The sequence below is a fragment of the Hemiscyllium ocellatum genome, chromosome 4, assembly GCF_020745735.1.
Source record: "Hemiscyllium ocellatum isolate sHemOce1 chromosome 4, sHemOce1.pat.X.cur, whole genome shotgun sequence".
NCBI classification, from domain to species: domain Eukaryota; kingdom Metazoa; phylum Chordata; class Chondrichthyes; order Orectolobiformes; family Hemiscylliidae; genus Hemiscyllium; species Hemiscyllium ocellatum.
The window spans coordinates 14,252,426-14,271,709 of NC_083404.1; positions in this window are offsets into that span (position 1 = coordinate 14,252,426).

The following is a 19,284-nucleotide window of genomic DNA, read 5'->3' on the forward strand; positions in this document are numbered from 1 at the left end:
TTTCTGGTCAATGATAACCCACAGGATATTGGCAGTGGGGGATTTAGTAATGGCAACCCCATTGACTGTCAAGGGGCAGTGGTTAGATTGTCTTTTATTAGTGATGGTCAAAGCCTGACATTTGAGTATGGCAAATGTTGCTTGCCACTTGTCAGCCCAAGCCTGGATATTGTCCAAATCTTATTGCAGTTGAACACGGACTGCTCCAGTACCTGAGGAGTCATGAATGATGCTTAACATCATGCAATCTTTGGCAAACATTCCCACTTCTGATCTTATAATGGAGGGAAGGTCATTGATGAAGCAGCTGAAAATGGTTGGCCTAGGACACTCCCCTGAGGAACTCCTGCAGAGATGGCCTGGAGCTCTGATGGCTGAGCTCCCATAACCACAATCATCTTCCTATGTGTCAGGAATGACTCCAACCAGCGGACGGTTTGCCCCCAATACCCACTGATTCCAGTTTTGCTAGGGTTTCTTGATGCCACAGGCAGTTGAATGCAGCCTTGATGTCAAGAGCTGTCACTCTTCAGCTGTTTTGTCCATGTTTGAACCAAGGTCATAATGAGATCAGGAGCTGAGTGGCCCTGGTGGAAACCAAACTGGGCGTCACTGGGCAGATTATTGCTGAGCAAGTGCTGCTTGATAGCACTGTTGATGACACCTTCCATCACTATACTGATGATCGGGAGTAGACAATGGGGAGTGGTAATTGGCTGGGTTGGATTTGTCCTGCTTTTTATGGACAGGACATACATAGGCAATTGTACACATTGCTGGGTAGGTGCCAGCATTCTAAATGTACTGGAAGAGCTTGGCTAGGAGAGTGGCCCATTCTGGAGCACAAGTCTTCAGTACTATTACCAGAATATTGTCAGAGCTCATAGCCTTTGCTGTATCCGGTGTCTCCAACCATTTCTTGATATCATGTGGAGTGAATCAAGTTGGTTGAAGACTGGTATCTATAATGCTGGGGACAACACTGAGACCAAAATGGATTGTCCACACTGCACTTCCGGCTGAAGATCGGTGCGAAAGCTTCAGCCTTGTCTTTTGCACTGATGTCCTGGGCCCTTCCGTCATGTGGATATGGATATTTGTAGAGTCCCCTCCTCCACTGAGTCATTTAATTATCCACCACCAATTATAACCGGATGTGGCAGGACTGCAGAGCTTAGATCTGATCCGTCTGTCTATCACTTGTTGCTTAGGCTGTTTAGCATGCAAACAGTTCTGTTTGTTGGCTTCACCAGGTTGACATTCCATCTTCGGGTATATCTGGTGCTGCTCCTGGCATGCCCTCCTGTCCTGTGGTGCCACTGACATGTTAACCTGAGTGGAGCAGTTCCCTCCCTCCTCCCCAACCCCCTATCAGCTGGATGCAGGGACCGCCTGCTGACAGGAAGTGGCATTTTTGGAACTGGCTGGCAGATGCCATTGACACCAGAGGCACAATGTCCCAGTGGTGGGTCTGTGTACAGAATAGTCCTGTCCTTGTGGCCTAAACGGCATAACCAGACAGGCTCTCCTTTATTCTGGGTAGTGTCCATTCGATTCCCTGGCTTGATGGCAATGATTGAGTTGGGGATGTGCTGAACCAGGAGGTTACAGATTGGCAGTACAATTCTGCTACTGTTAATGGCCCATTACACCCACAAATGCCCAGTCTCGAATTGCGAGATCTGTTTGAAGTCTGTCCCATTTAGCATGGAGGAACAACATGATGGAGGGTATTCTCAATGCAAAGGCATCGCCTCCCCGAAGTCTGTGCTCTCACACTTATCGATACTGTCATGGGCAGATGCATATGCAGCTGGCAGATTGATATGGGTGAGGTCAAGGATGTTATTCCCTCTTGTTGATTCCCTCATCACTTGCCACAGTCCCAGTCTAGCAATTATATCCTTTAGGATTCGACCAGCTTGATCAGTCATATTGCTGCTGAGCCTGTCTTGGTGGTGCACATTGAAAGCCCCCACCCAGAGTACATCTTGTGCCTTTGTCATCCTCAGTGCTTGCTTTAAGTGGTGTTCGACATGGAGGAGTATTGCTTCTTCAGCTGAGAGAGGTCAGTATGTGGTAATCAGTAGGAGGTTTCCTTGCCCATGTTTAACCTGAAGTCATGATACCTCATGAGGTCCACAGTCAATGTTGAGGACTCCCAGAGCAACTCCCTCCCAACTGTATCCCATTGTGCCTCCACCTCTGCTGGGCCTGTCCCGCTGGTGGGATAGGCCCAGGTGGTGGTGGTGTCTGGGACATTGTCTGTGAGGTCTGATTTTGTGAGTGTGGCTATGTCAGGCTGTTGCTTGACTTGTTTATGAGACAGCTGTCCCAATGTTGGCACTAGCCTCTAGATGTTAGTGAGGACAACTTTGCAGGGTCAGAAAAGGCTGTTTCCACCATTGTCTTTTCTGGTGCTCAGGTTGAAGACCGGAGTCCTGTCTGGTTTCATTTCTTTGAGTCTTTGTGGTGATTAATACAACTGAGTGGCTTGCTAGGTCATTTCAGAGACTAACTGAGGGTCAACCACATTGTTGTGGATCTGGAGTCACATGTTCGCCAGACAGGTAAGGATGGCAGATTTCCTTTCAGAAGGACATTAGTGAGCCAGATGGATTTTTTTTCTGACAATCAGTAATGATTTCATGGTCATCAATAGATTCTTAATTCCAGATTTTTAAACTTGAATTCAAAATCCACCACCTGCCATGGTGGGATTCTGTCCCCATTACCTGGGTTTCTGAATAATACCATTAGGCCATCATCTTCTCTTCATTTGGCCATATCCCTCTAAACCTTTCCTATTCACATACCTATCCAAATATCTTTTAAATACTAGATCTGTGTCTGCATCTACCACTTCCCCTTACAGTTTATTCCACATACAAACCACCCTCTGTGTAATAAAATTGCCCCTCAGGTCCCTTTTAAATCTTTCTTCTCCCAACTTAAATTTATGCCCTCTAGTTTTGAACTCCCCTACTTTGGGGAAATGATCTTTGCTATTCACCTTATCTATGCCCTTCATGGATTCATAAACCTCTGTAAGGTCACTCCTCAACCCCCTATACTCTGGAGAAAAAAGCCTATCCAACCTTTCCTTCAACTCAAACTCTCTAGTCCAATTAACATCTTGGTAAGTTATTTCTGCACTCTTTCCAATTCAGTAATATCGTTCCAAAGCAGGGTGACCAGAACTGTACAGTGTACTCCAAAAGTAGCTGCATCAACTTTTGCGGATCTTGATGGATGGGTGGTTTCCCTCATATGATAAAGATACAGCCTTAGACCTGGTGGAAAATAGAGTAACTGATGTGATTAAGTAGGTAACCAAAAAAATCATTCTAATATTGGACTAAGTACTCAATTGTATGACCAATGGAAGTATTCGATATACAATGTTGAAGGAATAAGAAATTCTGACAGAATTGATCAATAGCTGCTGTAAAAAATAAGTATTTTAGTGATGAGGGTATTAAAAAAATAATGAACCTAAAAGGTAAAACAGAAATAGAAAAAGCATTAAAATGAAATTAATCTTAAAGATAATTTTGTAATTCATTGAATTATTGTAGCATCCTAGTGATGTTATATCCAATTCATTATGATGAAACTAAGATCATTGTTTGAGTGCATTATTTACTGATAAGGTGTTTTAATTATTACAAAGTGCTCTGCTAATTATAGACAATTTTAAAGAAAAGATATAGGAATATCATTTTGTTCTGAGAAATGTGTCTGAAATAACCTCTTTTATATTCTTCTTCTTCCTAATGATGCAAAATATGAATTTCGTAACCACATTACCCTTTCACTCCAAGCTAATAGTCCTTTAATGACTTTGTAATTGACGTTGAAGCACAGGTTCTGTTTTAGCTTAACTTGCTGCATCAACCTATTGCATTTCTCTTGTTGTTTTGATTGTATGGTTCTGTACTTCAATGACTGTGGAGAGCAGTAAAGAAATATATTCTGAGGCATACATTTTGGGATCCCAGTTTCTGCAGTTCTCCTAACTCAGCCTGTAATAAACTTTCATTATTAAGCTTCAGCCTGGCCAGGCCATGAATGGATATGTTAAAATTTATATGAATAAAAATTAAAAAATTACAGGAACTACTGGAAACACCTCACATATCAATCACTGACTCTAGAGACACGAGATAAGTTAACATTTTGAGCCTACCATATTAGCCATAAGATGTTCCTGTCTCTGGAAATCAGTACGGTAAAAACAAGGACTGCAGATGCTGGAAACCAGAGTCTAGATTAGAGTGGTGCTGGAAAAGCACAGCAGGTCAGGCAGCATCCGAGGAGCAGGAAAACCGATGTTTCAGGCAGAAGCCCTTCATCAGGATTAGCGCTCTATTTCTGATGAAGGGCTTTTGCCTGAAACATCGATTTTCTTGCTTCTTGGATGCTGCCTGACCTGCTTTACTTTTCCAGCACCACTCTAATCTAGATTCTGGAAAACAGTTGCCTGTAATTGCCAGGGGTCATAGCATCTGAAGTCGCAGAGGTTATTAGCATGTGTTGCAGAGTTAGGCACACTGATTAGTGTGTTATAGTTTTGGTGTAAATTCTGGTGCATACTCAAGACTGTGGATATTATTGGAGCAAACACAATGCCAATAAAGACATCTAGCTCCTTTAACATCATTTTGATGTATTGTTCTGATGGGGAACAAAAAGCTGTTTAAGAGAAGCATGTACCAAAGGATAAAATCCATCTTGGTCATGTTTATCCTGAGCCATTGATAAATAAAGAAGGACTGAAATTGTAGTGGACAATATGTGGTTCATGTATCTAGGTGATCTTCAAAATAAATCAGTTCTACCAACTGGTGACCAGTTCCAGGTACATTTGACTGATTAGATTCCCTACAGCATGGAAACAGGCCCTTCAGCCCAACCAACCGAAGAGTAACCCATACAGACCCATTTCCCTCTGGACTAATGCACCTAACACTATGGATAATTTAACATGGCCAATTCATCTGACCTGCACATTACCAGACTGTGGGAGGAAACTGGAGCACCCGGAGGAAACCCACGCAGACACGGGGAGAATATGCAAACCCCACACAGACAGTCACTGAGGCTGGAATCGAACCTGGGACCCTGGCGCTGTGAGGCAGCAGTGCTAACCACTGAGCCACTGGCAACAAAAAGAAGGATTATGGACTTGAAGACATAGTTACATGTGATCCTTGGTGATTTTATTAGCCAGTTGGTGTCCCTGTACATTTTAATACGCAAGCCATTTAAAGTATTTATGCTTGATGAAATCTCCAAATCGTGCCTGACGCAAAGAGGGCAAATGAAGCAGCTAGCCATTTTACAGGCATGTGTATGGATGAGAATTTCTTAGTAAAATATAAAACAATTACAAAAATTGCCATGTATATCCAGTATGATCAGTGAACTGTGAATTATATAGCTCATTTATTCACCCCGCCCTGTGGATTTTGTTTCAGTTTTCCAATTTAAAAATAACCAGCAGCAAAACTTTAGTGTTAAAACAAGATCAAATGGAAGTTTACATTATGACCCTGATGAAAGTTGCTTTGTAGAGGTTATGATTCAGTTATTACTTGAAATATAGAAAGAAAGATTAGAAGTAGGTATGGATAGATAAAATACACTTGTCAAAACACAAGTCAGATCAGTCTACTATAATTGTAGGCCTGGCTAACTTGAAGAGTATTCTTTCTACAATTGAGTAGACTGAAAACTTGAAATCAGAATGTCGATCTGGGATGGTTTTGTAGTTTAATAGTCGATGCTTAACTGCATCCGTTTTTTCTCTCTCAAAGCCTGGTCGAATTACTAACTCACTAATTCGACCAGGCTTTGAGGGAGAGAAAACATTTCTTCATCCTCATTAGTTCTGCAGTTGCAACCCTTGCAGGTAGCTGAGACATTTTGGCAGAATTGAGAACTATTTCTCCTAAAAATCTTCAGCCGAAAGCCATCTTCTCTGAAGATGTTGCTTCTTAGAGATTTTTTTGGAGAGGTCTATTTAAAAATGGAGTTTCACAGCTCAGAGATCTACAGCATTATACAGCACAAACTTAACGCGGCTGTTTTGTTAACTTTTGATGCATTATTGTCCCAGATAGAAAAGTGAGTTGTGTGCGGATTCGCAGTGGATTTCTTCCAGTCACTTGCTTGTCTCAATAGCTTTGAATTTTCACAACTTTAAAAGCCTGCATTGGTGTCCAAACTGCAATTAGTTCTCTTTGTATTTGATATTAAACAAATTAATCGATGTGTTACTTTCTGGTCGGTTGAAGAAATTCAACAAGAATTAGCCATGGAACCATGTACTGTAGCCATTTTAAAAAGTGTTTTTATTATTTAAAGCCAAATTAGCCTTCTTTATCAAATGTATCGTATTGTTAATATGGTACAATTGTGAAGGCTTTCAAGGCGTTTGACATCAGCAAAACCATTGATGGTAGAGAAGATGATGTACTATTTGAAGAATATCACAGTGTGAGGAAGACATTATGGCTTCAGCAATTAGTGAAAACTTTGATGCATTTAGTGCACTGCATTGCTGTCTTTATGTTCCAGTGTATCACACAATAACTCGTCATAAGCACTGAAAAAAAAATGACAAAAGCTTAAATACAAAGGAGAAGCAAAGGAAAGAAACCCACAAACAAGACACTGAGTGTTACAGAATGATCTGTAATTGTGATGAAGAATAAGCCAAAAGGTGGTTAATCAGCAGAAATGTCTTTCAGATGAGAAAATATTTTTAAAAAGTACCACAAAAAGAATTCAAGACAGGAAAGATATGTGTGAAAAGCAGAGAGTATCAAGGTCTGAAGTTAAAACAAGCTGAAAAACAGAACAGTGTCCATCGCTCCTTGCAAAGAAAGTTGGTTGATACCAAGGCATAGGTTCCTCCAGCAGTACGATACGTCTATGAAGGGTCATTATCTCACGTTCTACGAGAGAAAATTTTACTCTTCACCATCCCACCTTAAACATCGGGTGATTTTTATTTTTGAGACTAAGGGTGGAGGTGGGCGTAGAAGCAGCAGGGGCTTCTGTTCGGAGTGTCTCAGGATGAATTGTATGATTTCATTCTGGTCAGCTTGTAATATATTATTGTTAAAATGAAATGCCTATTGTCATGGGCAGGAGCTTCTGATGTTCACAGAGCTGTCTGGGCTCCAATATTTAGAAAGAAACCAGACAACAAGTCACTCTCAAGAGGCATCACCCACATAATGTTCATCATTCCCATCCACCAAACTGGAGCTGTCTGAGAATAGGCAAAAAGTGGCACCACATTTTCGGAGTCCTGCCCCAAAGGCTGTCCAGCAGAGATCGAGTTTAGCTGCAGGAAGACAGGGTCAGATCAGGACTAGCCAATACGGCCCCTTATGTCTACTCCATCACTGAGTGTGATCAGAGGCAGGAACTTACAGAGCTCAAGCACCAAGTACCCTCCACATTGAGAAATTAATGAGACTCCAATCAAGAGATGATGAATGTAACTTCCTTGCGCCTCATGTCTTTTTTAAAACTTTCTCCTCTCACTTTAAGTATATGCCCCTTAGTTTTGAACTCCCCTATGTTAAACACCCTGGCTATTTGCCTTATCTATGCCCCTCATGATTTTATAAACCCTCTGTAAGGTCATCACTCTACCCCTTACTCTCCAGTGAAAAATGTCCCAAGCTATCCAGCCTATTTTTATAACTTAAACCTTTCATTCCCAACAACAGTCTGGTAAACCTTTGCTGGACTGTCTCCCATTTAATAATATCCTCCTTTCTTTTTCCTGCCAGGTTGCCATTTCAATTGATTCTTTGAGAGATCAAATATCTGACAGAGGCAAGGGACTGGTGCAATTGGCACATAGGAGCACGAACAGGCCATTCAGCCCCTCAAGGTGACCATGGCTGATCATCTACATGAACATCATAGTCCCATTGTATCGTCAAATCCCTTTTTGACAATAGTAAGTTGAAACCTCTACCTTGAACTTAATGAATGACTGAGCTTTCAAAGCCCTTTAAAGAAGGTCAAAGATTCACCACTGTCTGAGTGAAGAAGTTTTTCCTCATTTTCTTAAGGGTCTATGTCACCTGGTTCTGGATCAACTGTGAGGAGAAATATCCTATTCGCACCCACTCTGTCTATTCTTTTAAGCATGTTTTAAGTTTATCAGATGGCCTCACATTCTTCCAAATTCCTCAATTGACAGTCCTACTATCCCAAGAATCAATTGGTGAACTTCCATTGTACCCCTCTGTGACTATTGCTCTTTCCAAAAGGATACCAGAGCTGTATGTGCAATCTAAACCAGTGATTAATGCAATTAATTGAAACAAGACATCCTTGCTCCTGTACTTAAAACCTCTTGAGATTATGGCTACCATCCTGCTTGCCTTCTAAATTGCTTGCTCCACCTTGCAGTGATTTATAAACATGAATAACCTAGTCCCTTTGGAAATCAACACTTTCTAATCTCTCATCATTTAAGAAATATTCTGGAGATCGGACCCACCTACCAAAGTGAGTAACCTCATACTTACCTAGATTAGATACCACTTGTCACGTTCTTGCTCACTCAATCAGCCTATTTACATTCCCCTGAAGCATCTTTACAGCATCCTCACAACTTACATTCCCACCAAAATTTCTATTATCTGCAAACTTGCAAATATTACAACTGGCCAATAACTTTACCAGGAACTGGTATCCAAACACAGATCCTTGCAGTATTGCAGTGGTCACAGCCTGCTAATCTGAGACTGATCCATTTATTCACATTTCCTACTTGTTAATTAGTCCTCAGTCCATGCTTGTATATCACTGCAATCCTATTTATTTGCTAACTTGTCAGCGACTTTATGAGAAAACGTTCTAAAAATCCAAATACACCACGTCCATTGATTCTCCCATATTGTCTCAGCTAGTAACATCCTCAAAAACGCTATTGTATTTGCCAAACATGGTGGCCTCTTCATAAATTCACATTTAGTTTGCTGATTTTCTAAATAACTTGTGGTTAATTTTTTTTGTTGATTCCAGTGTTTACCTGACTCTTGACATAAAGCTAACAGATCTGAAATCTTGGTTTTCTCACTCCTTACTTTCTTTAACAATATAGTTACATATGCAAGCTACCAATCTGTCAGCACCATTGCAAAATTAAGAGAATGTTGAAAGATAATAGACAAAACATCCATTCTTTATGTAGCTATCTCTGTTAACATTTTAGGGTGAACATTTTAGGGTCAACAGGTCCCTGTGGTTAATCAAATTTCAGTCCCATTCATTTCTCCAACACTACCTTTTCTTAGCTAATTTCTTTCCAACCTCATTCTAAACAGATCCATGCAGCTTATTTATTTCTGCCACTTCTCCATCTCTTACTATAAATTCTCCTGTGGAGAAAGTGAGGACTGCAGATGCTGGAGAATGGCCCTTTCCTGAAGAAGGGCTCATGTCCGAAACGTCGATTCTCCTGCTCTTTGGATGCTGCCTGACCTGCTGCGCTTTTCCAGCAACACATTTTCAGCTATAAATTCTCCTGTTCCTATCTGAAATGGACCACATTTATCTTTTCTAAACTTTTCCTTTGTGTATAGAAGCTTTTACAATCTGTTTTTATGTTTCTTGCTACATTCCATTTCTGTACTTTTTTTATTTTCCTTATCAATTTCTTCCATTGCTGAATTAATATTCTCCCAATCCTTACACTTTCAACAGAATTTTGGAAATTTTACCACCCTTCTCCTTTGATCTCATGTTATCTTTAATATCACTTGTTAACCATTGTTTTCTTGCATTTCCTGCTGCATATTTTTGCCTTAAAAAGATATGCATTTTTTCATTCTTTAAACACTAACCATTTCTTATCCACCATCAAAGCTTTCAATGTGTTTTTCCAATTTACTATAACCAACTTCCCCTTAATATCTCTGTAATAGCTTTTGATTCGATTAAGGACATTAATTTCAGATTAAACTATCTTTTTCAAATGTAACAGAAAATCCTGATATTCTGGTCGCTAATCTTTAAAGGTTCTTTTACAGCAAGATTATTAATTAGCCCTTTTTCATTGCATAATGCTAGAATTATCTTAGCATGTACAACTATTTGTTAATCATCATATTGCTTCAGAAAACTATCTCAAGCATCTTCTATGAATTTCTTCTTCATTGTATTGGAGCTCATTCAATTAACCAAGCCATAGAGTCAAAGAGATGTTCAGCACGGAACAGACCCTTTGGTCCAAACCGATATCCTAAATTAACCTAGTCCCAATTGCCAGCATTTGGCCCATATCACTCAAACCTCTTCCTATTCATAGATCTGTTCAGGTGCTTTTTAAATGCTATAGCTGTACAAGCCTCCAGCACTTCCTCTGGCAGCTCATCCCATACATGCACCACCCTCTGTGTGAAATAATTGCCTCCTTGGTCACTTTTATATCTTTCCCTACTCACCTTAAACCTATGCCATTTTTTTTTCTGGATTCCCCCACCCTAGGGAAAAGACCTTGTCTAGTTTTCCTATCCATGCCCCTCATGATTTTATAAACCTCTATAAGGTCACCCCTCAGCTTCTGACGCTCTGGGAAAACAACCCTAGCCTATTCAGCCTCTCCCTATAGCTCAAACACTTCAACCTTGGCAAAATCCTTCTAAATATTTTCTGCACCCTTTCAAGTTTAACAACATCTTTCCTATAGCAGGGAGACCAGAATTAAATACAATTTCCTGTACATCTGCAACATGAACCTCCAACTCCTATACCACACTGACCAATAAGGTAAGCATATCAAACACTGTCTTCAACACTGTCTTCACTATCCAGTCTACCTGTGACTCTACTTTAAAGGATATATGAACCCACATCCCAAAGTCTATTTGTTCAGCAACACTCCCTAGAACCTGACCATTAAATGTTTAAGTCCTGCCCTGATTTGCCTTTCCAAATCAAAAATCTACATGTACATAGATGACATCCATGATTACAGTGTTAAACTTCCTACATGCCCATCTAACCTGATTTGTAATATACCCTTCATTACCATTTCTATTTGGTGGTCCATTAAACACTTTTTTTTTCTGGCCCTGTTGTTTCTTAGTCCAACTATTCTACATGTGAGATTCACTCTCTCAAATGTATTGATCCCATCCTTCATTATCCACCTCCTTTTCTACTGCCATATTTCCATAATGTAATTAAATCATATCCTTTCTGTTGTGCCATAAATTCACCTCGAATGTTCCAAATAGTATATGCATTCACATAGAGTGCTTTTAATTCTACCTTCTCATTCTGTAATTTGATCCTTATTGATTCTAAGATTTTTTTCTGTTACTTCCACTTCCATTTGCTTCTTTTATACTTCCTATAACTATCGCTGCTTTTACTTTATCTGAATTCCCATTTCAATTTCCAACTCCTGATAAGACACTTTCCAACAACATGAGCAAATCTCCATGCAAGGATATTAATCCCAGTCCTGCTTAAATTTAATTAATCTTCCTTGTCTTTTATTGTGCTGTCGTTTGAACACAAAAAGAATGGGTACCCAATGAACACAGTCCGCCAATTTCTCAGCAACAAGCCCAAACAAGGAGACAAAACATGTCTAGAAACCCTAGCCACTCTCCCCTACATCAAAGACACCTCAGAAATGACTGTCAGACTACTCAGACCCTTTGGCATCATGGTAGCCCACAAACCCACCAACAAATAAAATAGCAGCTAATAAACTTGAAAGACCCTACATAGACAATGAGCAAAACTAACATTATTTACAAAATACCATGCAAGGACTGTAACAAACACTACATTGGACAAACAGGCAGAAAACTAGCCACCAGAATACATGAACACCAACTAGCCACAAAAATACATGACCCTCTCTCACTCGTATCCTCACATACGGATGAGGAAGGACGCCACTTCGACTGGGACAACACATTCATCCTAAGACAAGCCAAACAAAGACATGCATGAAAATTCCTAGAAGCATGGCATTCCAACTATAACTCTATCAACAAACTCATCAAGTTAGATCCCATCTACCACTCCCTGAGAAAAGGAATAGGAAGTGATTTCACCACAGGAAATAACATGGGCGGCACGGTGGCACAGTGGTTAGCACTGCTGCCTCACAGCGCCTGAGACCCGGGTTCAGTTCCCGACTCAGGCGACTGACTGTGTGGAGTTTGCACGTTCTCCCCGTGTCTGCGTGGGTTTCCTCCGGGTGCTCCGGTTTCCTCCCACAGTCCAAAGATGTGCGGGTCAGGTGAGTTGGCCATGCTAAATTGCCCGTAGTGTTAGGTAAAAGGGGTAAATGTAGGGGTATGGGTGGGTTACGCTTCGGCGGGTCAGTGTGGACTTGTTGGGCCGAAGGGCCTGTTTCCACACTGTAAATAATCTAATCTAAAAAAAATAATCTAATCTAAAAACATCACCACAGGAAATGACATCACCAACCCAAAGAAACCCAAACATATAAATAGAAAGAGGAACTTTCAGCATTGCTTTGCCTGAGGCCCACTGAAGATGCTACTTAGTTGGGTAATGAAACGTCTGAAAATAAACCTTCCAGCTCAGTGAGCAAACCTGCATCCAAAACCTCAACCTGAGCTACAAATCTTCTCAAAACTCGCTACTACATTCTCTGTCCTAACCAATACCACTGCTCCATGTGTTTTTTTTTAATCTCACCTTTTCTCAATACTTTATACTTTTGTATATTAAGCATTAAACAAACTTGCTGTTTTAGGTCATGATCCTGCCTTTGCCATTTTACCATGGGCTGGATTTTCCGAGGAATGAACATTGCACTCAGGTTTTCTGTAAAAGCTCCCTGAGGCATACAAGAGCTCCAATACCTGGGAAACATATTGTTTGATTGATTTATTCCATGAATCTTCATTATGTATAATTAGTGATGACTGGTAGAGATTGATAAGCTACCTATTGTGCATAACAATAATTTCGCACAGTTATTTCTTTGTCAGTTAGTGGTTCTTGTAATTTATAAACAAAGCTTGTGATGGCAGCCTATCAGCAACCAATAGCTAACAGGAGATTGTCCTTGATAGTCAGTGGTACCTACTTATAATCACTGGATATTGTACTCAGGAGCAGAGTGATTCCTAGTCACTTCCTTATTAGAGGTGCCTATTTATAATCAGAAGGAGTTGTACCAGGGAAACCAAGGATTCCTCAGTCCGCTTAGTTGCATTAGTGGATTTTGCTGTAATCAATAATACAAGTTCAAATGGATTTATGTAAAAGTCTCGCATTTAGAGTGGATATTTGCCCTAGAACTGTCGAAGCTGCTCTTTAAATTCACAAATTCACATTTCTAAGTTTAAAATTTCATTGAATGGAAAGTGTATCTATACTAAGATAGTACATGCAGTTTGAATACTCAATGTTGCTTGCAGGAAGGAAACATTCATAAGTATATCTTTAACCAACCAAGTCATCACTCACCTCAGGCAAAATGTTATTTTGCTAAAATCCATATTAATCTTTGAAAACATCATATTACCTGAGTAACAATTTAAAATTTGAATGAATAATAAAGCAAAGTGACCCTATTGATCAGCATTTTTATAAATGCTCATTTCACTGTGAATAGAAACACAATAATCTGATTATATTATAAACTATAATGTGCACTGCTGTTTGAAATAATACTTGGGATAAACTCCTAATGACAGGAAAGAAAGGTTCAAGCCGAAGTTCAAAAGATACAGTTTAGATGAACATTCAAATAAATATATCATTGCATTAATTGTTGTTGTAACACTGTATTAGCACATTAAATCATGGAATTAATCAAACAGAACAAAATGGGAAGTATTCTAACCCCACAAGATACAAAGCTAGCATTTTTTGAGGTTGGACTGGTGATATAGAGAGGAACTGGCAACCAGCACAATTTGTACACTATTTATCTAATATTTACTGGTGTGCAACTCTTTCTGTTAATGAATAACGCAACTTTCTGACGCACCAACTCGAAACCTGAAGCTGAAAAAATTCTGAGCCAGTGCCTTTCAGTGCTTTAAAGTGCAACAGCTGGGTATTTTTACCAATTTCTCTTTTCCTTTGTGGATGATGAGGGAATACATTAATGTAGTGCAAATGAATTTCCAAAAGGCATTTGGTAAAATGTTGCATAATTAGCTTATCAGCAAAGTTGAAGCTCATAGAATAAAAGGGACAGCGACAGCATCGGTACAGATTTGGCTGAGTGACTGGGGACAGGGCTGTGGGAATATTGAAAAGTGCATTCTCGATCAGCTGTGGCCCAATGTAAGGAACACTTGCTTCTGAGTCACAGGGTTTTGGGCTCATGTCCCACTTGAACACAGAAATGAAGGCTGACACACCAGGGCAGACCTATGGGAGTACTGCACTATCAAAATTACAGAATTGTATCTGGTGCAAATCTTTTCTCCTATATCCTTGCCCATTATTTTTATCCAAATAACCATCAATACCCTCTTGAAAGCTTCAACTGAACCTGCCTCCACTATGTTTCCATACCTTAACTACTCACCTCATGTTTGCTTCTTTTGTCAATCTGGTTATTGATCTTTTTTCTCCAAGTGGGAATAGTTCCTTCTTATCCAGCCTCTCATGAATTTGAAAACCTCTACCACGCATCCAAAGAGAACAATTCCAACATTATGTGATGTAAGCAATCAAATTAACAAGAAAAGCATTGAATGGGACTTGGTAAAGGGTTTGGATACTAGTAGCAATTCATTATAATTCTTTCCCATTCCTACTACCTTCTACAAGATGCTAACTCCAAACAAATTTCCATTCCCCTCCTCCTTCCCTATTCCACAGAGACTTTCCTAGCCAGCCACATTACTCCCTCCTCCCAAACATCTGCTCCCCTTGCAAGGACACCTTGCCATTGTAAGTGCAGGAAATATAACATTCTTTCACTTCCTCCTTTTCCATGTTTTGGGATCCTCAACTCTTCGTTCAGGTACTTCCGACGTAAGATGCTGTATGTTATGTTCACAATGTGTTCTCCTTTAGAGTGGAGAGACTAAGAGCAGTCTGTTTTGCAAAACATAGGCAGAGGCTGAACAGGCTGGGCTGTTTTCGGAGGCTGAGAGGTGACCTTATGAGGGGCATGGATAGAGTAAATAGGCAAAGTCATTTCCTTGGTGTCAGGGAGTCCAGAACTAGAGGGCATACATTTAGGGTGAGAGGGGAAAGATATAAAAGAGACCTAAAGGTCAACTTTTTCACGCAAAGGGTGGTACGTGTATGGAATGAGCTGCCAGAGGAAGTGGTGGAGGCTGGTACAATTGCAACATTTAAGAGGCGTTTGGATGGGTATATGAATAGGAAGGGTTTGGAGGGATATGGGCCGGGTGCTGGCAGGTGGAACTAAATTGGGTTGGAATATCTGGTCGGCATGGATGGAAGGGTCTGTTTCCATGCTGTACATCTCTATGACTCTATGACTATGACACTAGTCCATAAATCTGACCCTGAACTTGCACTTCCTTATTGCTTTGATTCTTCATCTTACTCTTATTGTTCTCACTCTGGGTCTGTACTCGATGGAGTTTAGAATGATGAGTGGGAATCTAATTAAAACCTAGAGAATATTCAGAGACCTTAGAGAATATTCAAATGTAAAGAAGGTGTTTCCACTAGTGAGAGAAACTAGGATGCGAGGGCACAGCCTTAGAGGAAGGGATGAGCCTTTTGAACTGAGGTAGGAAAAATTTCTTCAGCTAGAGGGGGGTGAATGTGTGGAACTCATTGCTGCAGAGGACTGTGGAGGGCAAGTCATTGAGTGTGTTTCAGACAGAGGTAGATATGTTTTTGATTAGTGAGGGGATCAAGGGTTGGGGGAGATGGTAGGAGAATGGGGTTGAGAAACATCAGCCATGATAGAATGGCAGGAGAACCTTGATGGGCTGAATAGCCTAACTCTCTCCTAAATCTTATCTGTAATATCTCAAAGAGGAACTTGTAAATGCCAATTGACGTCAGATAAATGGGCCAAGTTGCCCAAGAGAATGTCAGTGTCATCTATGTAAGTAAGTATAGGAGACCACATTTTAAAAAGAACTTCTTTTGAATTAAATTGTAGTTATTTTAACATCATGCATTTTTAATGAAAATGAAACATATTGCAGTGAATTCTTAAGGAGAATTCCACCTGCTCGATATATAATAGAATTCTTGCTGAGTCAATTAAAAGATAACTTGTTGTAGTACAAATTCTGCATGAGTCGTCCAAAGATGCAGCTTGTCCACAAACTGTGACAGGGTATTGAGCACGAACAGCCAACTAATATTGAAGAAAGTATGTGAAGATGCTAACTGAAAGATAATCTCTGAAATCAAAATGTTAATTCATTGATAATTGGGACTAGAAAGGAAAATCACAAAAGAAAATAACTGCAATGAACTCGTCTGATGAAAGAGTAACATTGCAACCACGTGGGACAACAGAGGAAAATCAACTTTGTCATTATTGAAGTTGCAGCATCACAAACACTTAAAAAAAATGATTGAGAATCATGACAAACTTGTAGAAGGAACTATCACCGGGAATTGAGCATCTTTTCAGACTGCTAAATAAATTAATGCATTTGAGAAAGTATCAGATAAATGAAGCAATCCACGCTGCATTGCTTCTTTGACATAATATTGTGTTCAATTCCAATTGATAATTTCTTAACTTTGTTTCCTTATCCAGTAAATGGACAAAGTTTCTGCACTGAACACCCTGATATAACAATCATTTTTGCCAGTCCTAAGAGGATTTGAGAGTAGTTCAAATCACATTTACCTACCCTGCTTCCATATCCCTTTATCTTTATTTCTTCACCATCCGTCTAATCTCATCTTGAATGTTGACAGTTTCTGTGTCCTGGAAGTAAATAATCCTGGAAGTAAATCCCCCAGCCTCACATCTTTTGTGTAGAGAATTTTATCTTTTCCTCTGTCCTAAACCCTTCTTATACTTAATCATATATTTAGGTCCCCTTATTTTTGTCTCTTTAAATACTGGAAATAGATTTCTTTCATCTACCCTGAACCTGTCTTTTTTATAATTTTATACACTACTACCACTTTGTCTCATAAGATGCTCGTGAGTTGTCTAATTTTTAAAAAAGTACATTTTTGAAGTTGATTATTGTTTTTCCACTAAGTCTAAAACCTCAGCATCCAGTGCTATGATTCACATTGAATAATCACAAATCAAAATAAACAGTAATTTACTGAATGAAGAGATGAGGAACAAGATTCCACTTTTTGTAGCCTTTACTATGGCACGAGGCAGAAATGGCACAAACTGCACATGTTAATGGACAAAGAATAATTCAAGTAAAAGGGTAAATTACACTTTAATGAGTTGATACAACAAAGATACATATTATATAATCACAAGCACTTGTATCTACATAGTTCTACATTATACTGTTCGTAGTTAACATAGGGTAGGACAGAGGTCCTATTCAGCAACAGCTTTCACCTTTGAGTTTCAGGTATGATTATCAAGAAAAAAGTATGCCTCCCTGAACTTACTCTTTCTTGGGTTATAATAGTCCTCATAGAGCAGTCTTTCAGAGTTCATGTACTGACCAATCAACAACGCCCTGGTTCATGGTTTCTGAGAAAACACCAACTTTTAGCTATTTACACATTCTACAGATTTTACACCTTTTTAGCGGGCTTAGACAATACCTCCAATAGCCCCCATCTCCTTTTCTGTCAACCTGAAAAATGAACGACTTCCAAAGAGTATTTTGCTTTTTCTCCTCTCAAAAAAAAGTCTGTATTCCTCCAGCTGCCTATTATCTTGTTTTTTAATTTGTATCTGCATCTTTGCATTGTTTTCCTTTCTACTCAGGACCCTTAACTTGTAGAGTTCTTCTGTCTTCTGGTCTTACTTTCTTAATGTTGGTAGTGCTTCCAAGTCAAAGGTTGCCAAGTCCCTTGGACTGGAATTTCTTAGTTTAAAAATAATACAATTGATTGTTTTTCTATTAATGCAAAATATTGCAAGCCCTCTTTCAATTACCTTTCAAAGCATTTATTACATCTACAAGAATGTTTAAAGAAACTATAACTTTTCCTTACTACTTCCAGATTAGAAAAAAAACAGGTTGCGAAAGGGGCATCCACAATAGTTGGTTCAGTCAATAGCTCTTCGCATCCATTTTTGGTGTCTTCATTTCAAAAACACCTGAACTGTTTACAATTCTCTTCATAATATTCTTTGAGAGAAGGAGGTATTTGTTTTGAAGAATTGAATGAAAGAGAAGGAGACTGTGCCTGGTGAGAATAAAGTATTTAAATTACCAGCTATCATTGAATCCAACTGTGGTGCTTGAGATTAATGGGAATGAGGTTGTGGGAAACATATATTGCTTTCATGGGCCCAATTAATTAGTAAAGAAAGGAAGAAAAACTGGAGTGGGAGAAGGGATCAAAGCTGGAATGCCAGTTGGACTGGGGAAGCATAGATTAAAAGGAAGAGGGAAGAGAAAGCAGAATAGGAAATTGATGTGATGGTTTAGAGATGATTGCAGAACAGCCAGAAGAGAGCACTTCAGGAAGCAGTCAGCATTACTGTCGGAAGAAGAACTTAAGGTTTTCTTGGCCCTCAGGCAACAGAATGTAAACCACAATGGAGATTAATAAAATCAATTCACATGTGGTAATAAATCCCAAAGCCAATTGTGCATACGTGTTGTACTGATTTTTTGGCTAAACCAGTAAAGTGAAAGAGATGAGAGTTAGTGAAGGGCTTCCTGTGTAGCGTTGTACCGGAACATCAGAGATAAAGTGAAGGAGTTGTTAAATGTATCAACAATAAACAGAGATGACAAGGTTATCCAGGTTTCAAAGGTTGGAATTCAAAGAGAGTGATTCTAAACAAGTTAAGGAGAGAAAATTTCAAAGGAATACTAAAAGAAGTAGGGGTTAGAGAAAATGGACAATGAAGGCCACAAATAAATGTTTTGAGAAATTCTTGACAGTGTTCAAGATCACACTAGAGATGGTGTCTATAACAAGATTATAATGAATGTAAAGTTCATATTCAGAGCATGCTTTTGCTAAATGGTATGACTGTATAGCTGTCCAGGGGTTTCTGTGGGGTCATGCACATGTTGGCCCCTTTAAAATATCCTCACACATAAACCATTGTCCATGCACTGCAAACACACTAACAATGTTGATTCAGTGGTTTGGTGAGAAGTGAGTCCACACAACGAAGGG